Here is a 10,918-nt window from a genome sequence, read left to right on the forward strand (position 1 = left end):
AAACGTGCGTTATTAATTTCGCCATATTATAATTAAAATGACAGGAAAAAAGGTGCAATAACAGAACTCGGTTTAGCGTGCCGCCTCGTCGATGTGTTTTTCGTTAATTACACATTAATCACCGGCGATACGTGCCCGAAATTGTCAACTCGATTTGCAACGGCGGCATCGGCTTGACAACGGATAGATTAAAATACTGCCATTTGCTCTCGCGCATCGTATTCTATTTAATAAATACGTCGCATCTGTCCTAATCCCCCTTCTCCCTTAATGAATTCCTGATTTATCATCCATTAAGGTGTCAGGACGCGCTCCGGTTTCGTTGCTCCGCTCGGACCGGCGGAAATTTATGTGGATAGGTGTGATTAATGCGATGTTCGCGGAAACACACGGACATCTGTGTTAATGGTGACTGATGGCCGCGCTAATGGTGTCAGCCAGCGACAGCCGTCCTCGTCGCGTTCGCCTCCGTCGCGTTCTAGACTTCTGACCGGCTCCTTCGTGAATGCGAGTATCCAGTCCGCATATGGTCCCCGATAGCCCTCCTCCATTAACAACAGCGCGATCGCCGACGTAAAAAAAATATCATGCGCGACGACGTGACAATCAAGAGGCGTGTTATTAGCGGGATGAATTATGACGCGGCTGTGACAGTATAAAGACGACAAATACAAATTTCTTATATCAAGTAGGCGTGTATACCCTAACGCTGAACACTTTTACCAAAGCGTTATTAAGTTCCCGAGAGCGTATAAAGAGAAACCTGTTCCTCGAAGTTCTCTTTGTAATTAAGACTCGACGTTTCTTCGCCACACGCCGCTAATTGCCATTGCCGAATGGCTTTTCGTCCGAAGCCGGGCGATAAATCCGCCGCTGAAACGACGCCGCGACCGAACTGATTTTTCTTCTCCTCCCCCCCCCCCGGAAACGCTGCGCGATTACGAGCGGGCTAAGCGAGAACTACCCCGGATCCGGGATGCCCCCTCGAATGGAAAGGGAAGAAAAGCTGCCGAGCGCGTTGGGTAGGTAGGCAGGTAGGCAGGCAGGCAGGCAGATATTGAGCTCTATATTTCCATAAGCTGATATTTACGTGGCAATATACGCGGTCGTGCTCGCTACTTTATGGGCCTCGTAAATATAGCGGGCCGCCGGGAATTGGCTGGCAAGGCGGCCGCGTTCTCTTTCGCTCTCCTCCTGCACACCCCTTCGGCTCTCCTCCTCTACCTCTCTTCTCTCGCAGACCTCTTTCTCCTTCCCTCTACGCGTTCCATGCCTGCCATGCCTGCCTACCTCCATCCGGCCCAGAGACATAAATCGCCACCAATTGTAAATAATACGCGACGTATGCTGATCTCCGTTCCGACTATCGCATACGCGTGCGTACGTGCGTAACCAAGGCGGCGGAGAACTGTGGAGAATTTAGCTACTTTTATCAATCCTTCCTACGTATGCGCTTGTGCAATTTATAACGATACTATGTGTATGTATGTTGTTCGATGAATTTATTACACGCGATGCGTGACCAAGATTTATACAAAATTCTCCGCCATCGCCGCCGTTGCAACCGGCACATTTCGCAAGTGGTCTCCAACCAGTCTCCGCTGGCGGAAGAGCATGACGGAGCGAACCAGACCGAGGAGATTTCGGTTTCGAGGGAGATCCGGACGCCACTTCCGCGGGACAGCGGCGAACGCGCGTCCTCGTCGTCGGAAAAGTACGACGCGGTAGTGTCGGCCGCACGTGTCGTCGGGTGAAAATGCGCGCGGAGATGCCCTTCTGCCTCTCGCCACCCTCTGGCTCCCCTCGCCGAACGTGAAGCTCGACGCTGCGCGCGGTGACGCCAGCCGTGAAATTTTTCCGACTCTTACCCCCTCGCGCCGACGCGCGACTGAGTTATGGCTGCGAGTTGCCGCGGAGAGTTGAAAGCACTTGGATTTCACATACTTTAACTGGATGCGCACCCTCTCCCTCCCCCTTCATCCTCCGTGTGCTCCCGCATATGTGCGGGATCGTGTGGCGCGAGTGCAGGCCGGAACGACGGCGGCGTGCACCTTCCGAGTGTGATGGATGACAGCACGTTGCGTGCCGCGCCAGCCGTATGACGTATTAATACGTCCGTGGAATAGAACTGACGCTCTTAATTTTTTTTTAGCGGCACGGAGGCAATGTGCGAGAGAACATAGAACATGGTACGATACCTCGAAGAAAGTATCTCGTAACTTGGGAAATTGGTATTTCAATTATATATATATATATGTATATGTACATTTATATTTATTTATTAACGTTCTTCGTTACATTATTAAAGAATGAAATAACACATTTGAAACATATCAGACAAAAAATAATTAGAGTAACGGACTCGGACAATTCGATATTTTTTTTTTGTGTTGCCTAAGTAGAAGCGTATAAAATATTTCGTGAAACTCTCCGCAATAATATCTCCGACTTTTATTTCACATCTTTTCAGCTCTGTAACCTCGGAACATGGCAGATACCGCGTTACTGAATTTCTACCTTGATCGAGAGCAAGTCAAATCTTCCTACAAGATCTTACTTGTATCCCTGACTTTGGTTGGCAGCCGGTGATTATCGGCGAGGCGGACGGAGAAGGGAAAGACGGCAGGGGGAGGACCTGATAGATGGGGGCGCGTCCCGTCGATATTTCTCCGCCACACGCTACCACTTTATCATCCCCCGGCATCGATCGTCCATCATCCGCAATCACTTCCTTGCGCATTCACTCTCGGCGAGCAGCACGGATCAATTCAAATTTTGTTCCGCAGTCCACGTCCACGCGTTCACGTATTTACACATAAAAACTGGATCTCTCTCTCTCTCTCTCTCTCTCTCTCTCTCTCTCTCTCTCTCTCTCTCTTTAGACGGCGAGTTGCTATAGCTAGTTGGAAATAAACGAGAAGAACTGGAGGTTCGTGATCTCTGTCAATCTATTGTAATAATCACGTAAGAATAAAATGTAATTACGACTTCTTATATCGGACTTTTTATATGGCACAACCTGATATTAGAATCTACAGTTGTTGTGCAATCTGCACATGAAATAATTAAGTTTCTCATACGTGTCCATTATTATAGGTAGACATAATGACTGAGACATCTAATACACCCGTGATTGTTTTATCTAGCTTTAGTGGTATCGATATAGCGATTAGCACGGCGAATTATGTATTTAATTAGCACTTAATGAACCAATCGACGATTGTCAATTTGCGCTGTTGACACGAACAATTAGACACAAAGCCGTGCCTCGTTAATTGTGCGAAATAAAACAAAAATTAAAAATTGCTAATCCAGCGAGCATGAAGATTTTCACCGATGGAAAACAACGGTCGTGGCGTTAATGAAGCCACTCATTATCACTGGATTTCGTATCCGGGATCTTCTTAATGACGAAACGATTAATGCGCCCCCGGCACGGCAGAATCTCATTCAACGTTTCCGTAAAGGGTGACGTTAATTTTCATTGCAATGAATCGACGATGGTTCTCTCTCACTTCAATTTACTTCCTTGATTTATGAAATTTGAGAATCCTCGCCGAGGTGCCGCGCGCAGTTAACCGGCGTCAGTAATAAATTATATCTTAATAATACATCTCTTTGGATTTTAACGCGCGGCGATTTAATCTGATTTAACTCACGGATTATATGTATTTATATCTACGGAGGGGTTATATATTTTCACCTGAAAACACATGAAAGAGATTTATCTTATTTGCAGCGTTGACATACGTTACATAAGTCTCGTCTTCGGATAAAAGACCGCTCGAAAGTTCACGTCAGGGATCGCGTCATCGTGAATGACAGAGATGGAATTATAGTGTAATAAACCGGTACAATGATTATCGTAAAATAGATCCCCCGGAGGATTACCGCGTCTGACATTTCCAACAAAGTCTCTAAATATTCTTCCCGCAACGATAGATAATCCGCATAACGGACACGTTCGCTGACACACTCCATTAATTCTATGTGGAATAGTCAATCAATCATATTTATTAATCGCGCCAACAGTTGATTTTTAGGTCACCTTTTTAGATATGTCCAGATAATCTCGTAGCACGGGATGATCGATTGCTCGCGAAAAGTTACGATAATTAGAAGATACGTAACGTAATAATTCTAAAGTATTTATTTATCGCGCAACGAGAAATAGGTGTATATGGTGTTAGCTAAATGTTGGCATTATCCTCTTATATGTTCCATCACCTTTCTCATTATCTGACATTTCCAGAATGATCCTCGAATAAAACTTCAGATTTTTCACTACACGTTTCTGCGGTTTTCCGCGAAAGATGCTCTTCTTCGGCAAACCCGACGTCATTTATCTCACAGTTTCTTGTCTTCTTTCCACTCCATTTACCGTTACGTTCGGAACATTAATTTCCCCTTATAGCCACGAAGAGCCGTGTTTATCATTAGTTTCCCGCCGCTTAGCTCTGGAAAATATATAAGACTTCCTACGCCGGAAGGTTATGCCTACATCGCATGTATAAACTCAGTGCGGTACATAATAATTTCCACGGTGAAGACCAAACGATCGAAAAAAGCACACAGCTGTTGGCCGTAACTTCCTCGAATAAGTATCTTCAAACGTTGCAATAACTGTCAGAAGGGGAGCCGACGGAAAGCCTGATATAGGGTGTACGCCTGCTTGGATTTGTTCTGAAAATCTCTCGTTCTTACAAACAGCGGCATAAACGGCCGCCGATTACGTTTAGCCCCCGAGAATTTTATTACGCGCTTCCTGGAAGCATCTACCGAATTTTCTGCCGCGATAAATTTTTATTATCGCGAAAAGTTGTTGCGCGCATGTTGTTATATTCGTTCGAGTTTTGATATTTAGAATGTGAAAAATTATTAGTATGGGAAATATTCCGATTGCGAGGCCTCTCGAAAGTTGAATCACATAAATTCATCATTATGACTGACGATAAAAGATTTGGTCCCGTTAAATGAGAAAACAGAAGGACGTTAATAATGACGTCGTAAACTTAATTAGTTATCCGTGGTGTGTGGTTTCCTTTTTATTTTCTACAAGTTCTCTTATGATGATCTGATACATATGAATACGTTACATTTCACGGAGTATCTTATCTTATCTGAAGTAGCAAGATCATTCCGTTCATGAATAGTGTGTATAATCTTCATTTACCCTCTTTTACCTGTGCCTTCACCGAGACTTGAGCATATTAACGGTACTAAATAAATTCCGTGGTATAATCTACGAGCAATCAAAGTTAATAACCCAAAGAATTTATGACGAAGTGCGTCGTTAGTTTAATTTTCCTTGTTGTACGTAACGATGCGTGACTAGGTGATGTTTAGGTAGAATTTACTGTTAAATAGACGTTGAAATATCCATATAATACATTATTAGTCGCGTAAATCATATCTTACGTCATAATTGATCGAGGAGAATAATTGGTGTCATTGTGTCATTACTAGTCATGCATTTAAAATTACGATATTAGCGATCGATTTTTTACAATTATCAATTGCCTGTAATTGTGGACGTGGAAACAAGTTAATTGCTAAAGTGACTTAATTTTCCATTATTAGATATTTATTTTTCCTCGCGATGACGAACTTTTTTTTGCGACCACACGAGGAAGGACGAACAGAATTATGTTTATCGGTGTTGGAAGCTCGGCTGCGTAACTCGGGATTCATCGCAATCCAAATCCGAATATTATTGTTAAGCTTTAAGTAACTTACAATTCCGGCATTTCTAGTCATCTCTGTCTCTCCGCGACAATTCGATTCACAGAAGTATGTAAACTATCGGGATGCATACAAATGGACGCGATTATGGGATATTTTGAGCCCGCAATCTCGGTTCCGTTACAATTCTCAGTTTCCTTTACCCCACTAATCATTTATCATCGGCGTCCCCCGGGCTATTTTCTAGGAAAATCCTTCGGGTATGTATCATATCCAACCGATTCCTACGGATTTCGTAATGTTTTATTTTATCCCCTACCTATATGTCAGCACTCTCAGTGCGTTCAGCCGCTTTATTTCGTTATTATCGGAGTATCGCGCGGTACGATAGCGCAGCTACCGTTCGATAAACCTCCTCGCCGAAGTGACTCGAAGAAGTGACTCGTCGGATAAGCACTCGTCTAACGCGCACTGACGCGCGCGCGGCTTAAGATGTCACTAGAATGCCACTTAAGATCTCCGGCGTTTTACGGAAGTTTCGTACATATAATCCCCTCATCACGGGGCGGTTGATATTCCGCGCCGGCGATAATCGTGCACTCGGCGCGGTAGCGGTATTTGTCGCGCGATTGAACGACGCGTCGTTACAAGACGCGTGGCGTTTAGTAGCTTCTCGGAATAAACGCTCCGCGAGAGCTCCGGGAGGCGCGGAGGGTATTTTCGTGGCGTTTCTAACGACGTGTCGCGAGATCTACGAGGCTGTTTGTCGGTGAGCGGCAAAAATAGACCTCACTCCGCACTCACTTCATCACTCAGCCCGCGGCATCGCGACGGGGCTCCCCCTTCGTCGTGTTCACATGACGACGACGACGACGACGACCGAGGCTGAGAATGCTGGCACGCAGCGCGACGTCGTACGTGCCATTAGCCCGGGCGTCGCGACGCTCGCCTGCCAGATTAACCTTAGGACCGGTGAGGGTTACGCACTCGGGCTCACAATTTTCCATTGAAGTTACGCGTTCTTCAAGGATCTTTACGACGCTTTATCGTTGGAATGCTCGATACGTTTTCACGGACGAGCGACGTGCATTCGATTGGTATACTTGCAACGCAAGATGAAGTTTAAAGTGCCGTAAACGATACGCCGATAGCCGAGGTGGCTTTGCGTTCGTACCGCGCTGCCGATCGTAATCATGGAGATGCACGATCCAATTACGTTGTCGATGTCGATTAACAGGAGGAGGCTTTTCCAGGATGTTATACCTGCAATTAGTAGTCGGGCTACGACGACACGACAGGACTCGCGGCGCTGTCGAATAATAAGAACAACTTTTCCTCGTCGTTCGTACGGTTAAAGAAAGGCACGAGTTCGCTACTTGACAAGCTTGTTTGATCTTCTCGGCTCGCTCCGGAGGAGGAATGACAAACGACGGCGAAACGCGCGATACGTTTGATGATTAAACGGTGACTGTATACTCGCCGTGTGTCGAGTCATTCTAAGTAAACGTTATAAAGGAGTAACGCACGAGATTTTACATTGGCTTGACTTACGACAGTGGCGGCTGTTTATCACGACGCCGGACTGACGGGCCGCGCCGCTCAGGACGATAAAACGAATGAGCTATGCGAGCAACACGCTGAGAAATGGCTCGCCTCTTGGAGGACCTTTCGTTGCGACACTGATTTTAAATTAGAATTTATAGGGTGTCCGTAGGCATTCCGACGTTTACCGCCACGTTAGCACGTGGAATGCGTTTACTCTTAACCTACATTTCCCGCCTCTGTAAAAATGTAGCTTTTTAGCGATAACATTCTTTTTTTTTCTAATACAATCAACACTATCGCAGGATATAATTAATTTCGATTTTCCACGTTCAAAGAACACAAAATAATCTGGTTGAATAATCAATTATTATTTCGAGGTAAAACGCTTGTGAGACGACATCCGTGACATCGACACGTTTCCTCCTATTTAATTATCAACGACCGTCGTCGCGGACGTGATATTTTTACACTCGAAGACTCGCACTCGGTGAAGACACGATGCAAAAAAGATAGAGAGGAGCGTTTGTCAAGTACATAACTGGCAGTGCTCCGAGTACTGAAAATTTCAATCTCGCGGCACATCAGGAGCACGCAAATAATTCAGATCACTCGCCTACGTCTTTTAAGTCGCGCATCAATCTATCCGCCACAGGCAGGGAGTGTTGCGATGAAAAGACGAATGCTAACGCGGATAGCTGCACTGGCGTCGGTCCAACTACGGTCAGTACGTTTATTCCGGCACGTACTCCGAGCCCAGAATGCAACCACGAATGCATTCCGGCCGTCATCTCTAAGCGCTTTGAGATTTTCGTCGCGCACTTTGTAATTAATACAGCTGTCGGACGCGCGAAGTAAACGGAAGGTAATAATAAGAGGGAAGATAATAATTGTCGAAATGTGTATCCAGAAATACGTTTCCGCGAAATTGTGCCTAGAGTATCGAGAGATCGAACGTCCGAATGAATAAACGCGTTTGAGTGATGTCGGCGCCTTTCCGACGATGATAACCTTCCTTCATCGCTCTTATCGGTCGCATCCTACACGCGGGTGTAACTTTCGCTAACAAACGGCGTGCGGCATTATGCGCTCGAAAATATAGTATCCGAACTGCGATAAATTTTTCCCGCGGTACCGCGCGCCCAGCGGCGTATCTCCTTTCAGAAAATTGCACGACGGCTCGTAAAGATAAGTACTTAATTCGGCGTTTTGCCGGAAATTGTTTTTCCTGCCGCGAACAAGTCCGCCACCTGGATTTATGAATCCCTGGCACGGCCCTATGACGGCGAGACCGAGGATCCCCAGATATTAACGTCTCGTGTATCTAAATAAATTCCTGTGCGTTATTAAATTTTTTTTTATCGTGGCGTTGGAACTCTTTCTTTCGCGGTTTCCGGAAATATATTTATACATTTCTTAACGTATTATATCTGTTGCTATTCAAAGAAAAAGAAGTATAAAACTTGCATCTCAGAGTTATAGCATTACAGTAGCAGAACTATTTTGTTTGCTCTTTTGAATGTAATAACCGAGTTGAGCTACGACTAAAATAGCCGACAAAAACTAATGTAGATCTAAAAACGTCAGGTTTTAATATCAATTTTACAGAGCTCCCCATTTGGGAAGCTAGAAAATTTGCCTTTGAAGTGCCATATATTTTCGTAAATCTGTGAAGTTACGAGAGAGATTCTAGATACCGCGGTCTGACATGCTCGAACGTTCCAAGTGCTCACGCGATGAAAAAATGATCTCTGACACCGGTGCGATCAACCCTAAGGCGGCGAAACGGAGGAGAGGAGCTCCGAGGTTTTCTTTCTACTTCTTTCTCTCTTTAACTCGGCGCACTGACGCGGATACGCGAATAGAAATAAAGTGCCGATGTAAATGACGTTTGGCATTGCGCCGCGGCATTAATAGCCGCCGGATGTCGGGTATTTTATTGCAGGTAACCTTTCCGTGCGCAAGCAACCCGGCGGTGTTCCGCGCGCCTGACAACCGTTACCGTATGAGGGTCTTGCGTTTCCTTGCAAGGGAACGTCGGCCGGCGCATACCTAATGAGCGCACCGATAGCGCGGTTTCTTAATGCACTTCGATTGGGGCTATTAATTACTACGCACGACGCGGGACAAACACCCCGACGCCGGGTAGCGGCTTATTTGCATCACCTACGACAATCTCCGTGCGCTTAATTGCTCATTTCCGACGATACTTTATGGCTGCATTCTATATGCCTCCCCAATTAATCTTTATCGTAGAATTCGATAAGTAATCATTTTATGTGACAAAGTATGAATTGCGTACATGTGAACATAGCATAAAATACGATGTGATTCTTGATTTATATCCGACGGTAATTTAATGCTGATTCTACTGTTCGAGACTTCACAAATATTTTAAGCAGGCCATTCTTCTTATATTAAAGATGTAGTATATTTAATTACGTAGAGAGATTTTTCGGTGCGTTTTTTTTTTCTTAAAAAGAAATCATTTAATACGTTAGAGTCATGTAAAAAAAAGATTTAAAGAATATGAATTAAATTATTACGTGCTGTACAACTTTCTGGTCGAGAGAAATTTAATTCCATTTGCAAAATAACAGAATGATGATGATTTCACATAATTTCATTGCCGAAGCAAAAGGACGATGCAATATATCAAAGTCACAACATTGTAATGATTACGGTCCAGGTAATTAACGGCGATATTCGTTCTATCAAAATAATCATAATTTACGTCCGTTCCTGCGTGTACAGATCTGCGATACTCGCAATATCGTTACTGAGCGCACAGAAGCGTAAGACAGTAATTAGGTATATTATTAAATCAACTAAGGCAGCTGTTAAACACACGGAAGCCATCGCAGGTGAATTAAATTAGCTTTCCGGCATAAAATATTTATTTTGCGTGCGCATGAATTTCTTAGAATAATCTTTTCGTTGGGGAAAAAAATACGCAGCAACATATACCGATACTATCGGGCTATCTTGCTTTCTTAATTGTTTTTCATAACTAGAAGGAATTATAAAAGATCTGTTATTTCTTTGCAGAGATTAATTAAGCCAAACATAAACGTTTGTACAGTCGACTTGATGATACTATTTTTTCATAATATTTTTGTATCAAGGTTTTATCTTACGCTTTATTTACTTTTTACTGTTTCAATATTTAAAACTTTGATTTTACTATAATGTTAAAGGTACTTCGATTGGGGCTTGAATTCCAGTTAACAAGAGCTGAGTACTTTCAATCGCGCGCGTGCGACACGTATTATAATTTTAATTAAATTTTGTTGCGTGTGGTATATTATTTCATCAATCAAATGGAAATAACTTTCAAGTATTTTCTATAAAAGAAAAAATTTTTTATTCACACTTGTGAATCATAAAATACCTTCACGTATTATTTTAACAGTGCTTTTAATTTTATGACGCGAACGAGAAACAGGTATATTTTCTCACTCTTTCTTTATATACACATAAGTATTTTATATAACTTGACATGATGAGAATATGCGAGATTAAAAAGATAGATTTCTTTACTTAAGATATTGGATATCTCCTCTTACATTATGTGAAAAAGCCCGAACGTATTACATGAAAATTCACGTCCTAAAATCTTTGATATTATCATATCAAAAAGCCACTGAATGTAACAGGTAGACACTGTAACAGGAAAAATTTATATATATATTTT

Source organism: Monomorium pharaonis, chromosome 7 (genome assembly GCF_013373865.1).
Source record: "Monomorium pharaonis isolate MP-MQ-018 chromosome 7, ASM1337386v2, whole genome shotgun sequence".
NCBI lineage: Eukaryota > Metazoa > Arthropoda > Insecta > Hymenoptera > Formicidae > Monomorium > Monomorium pharaonis.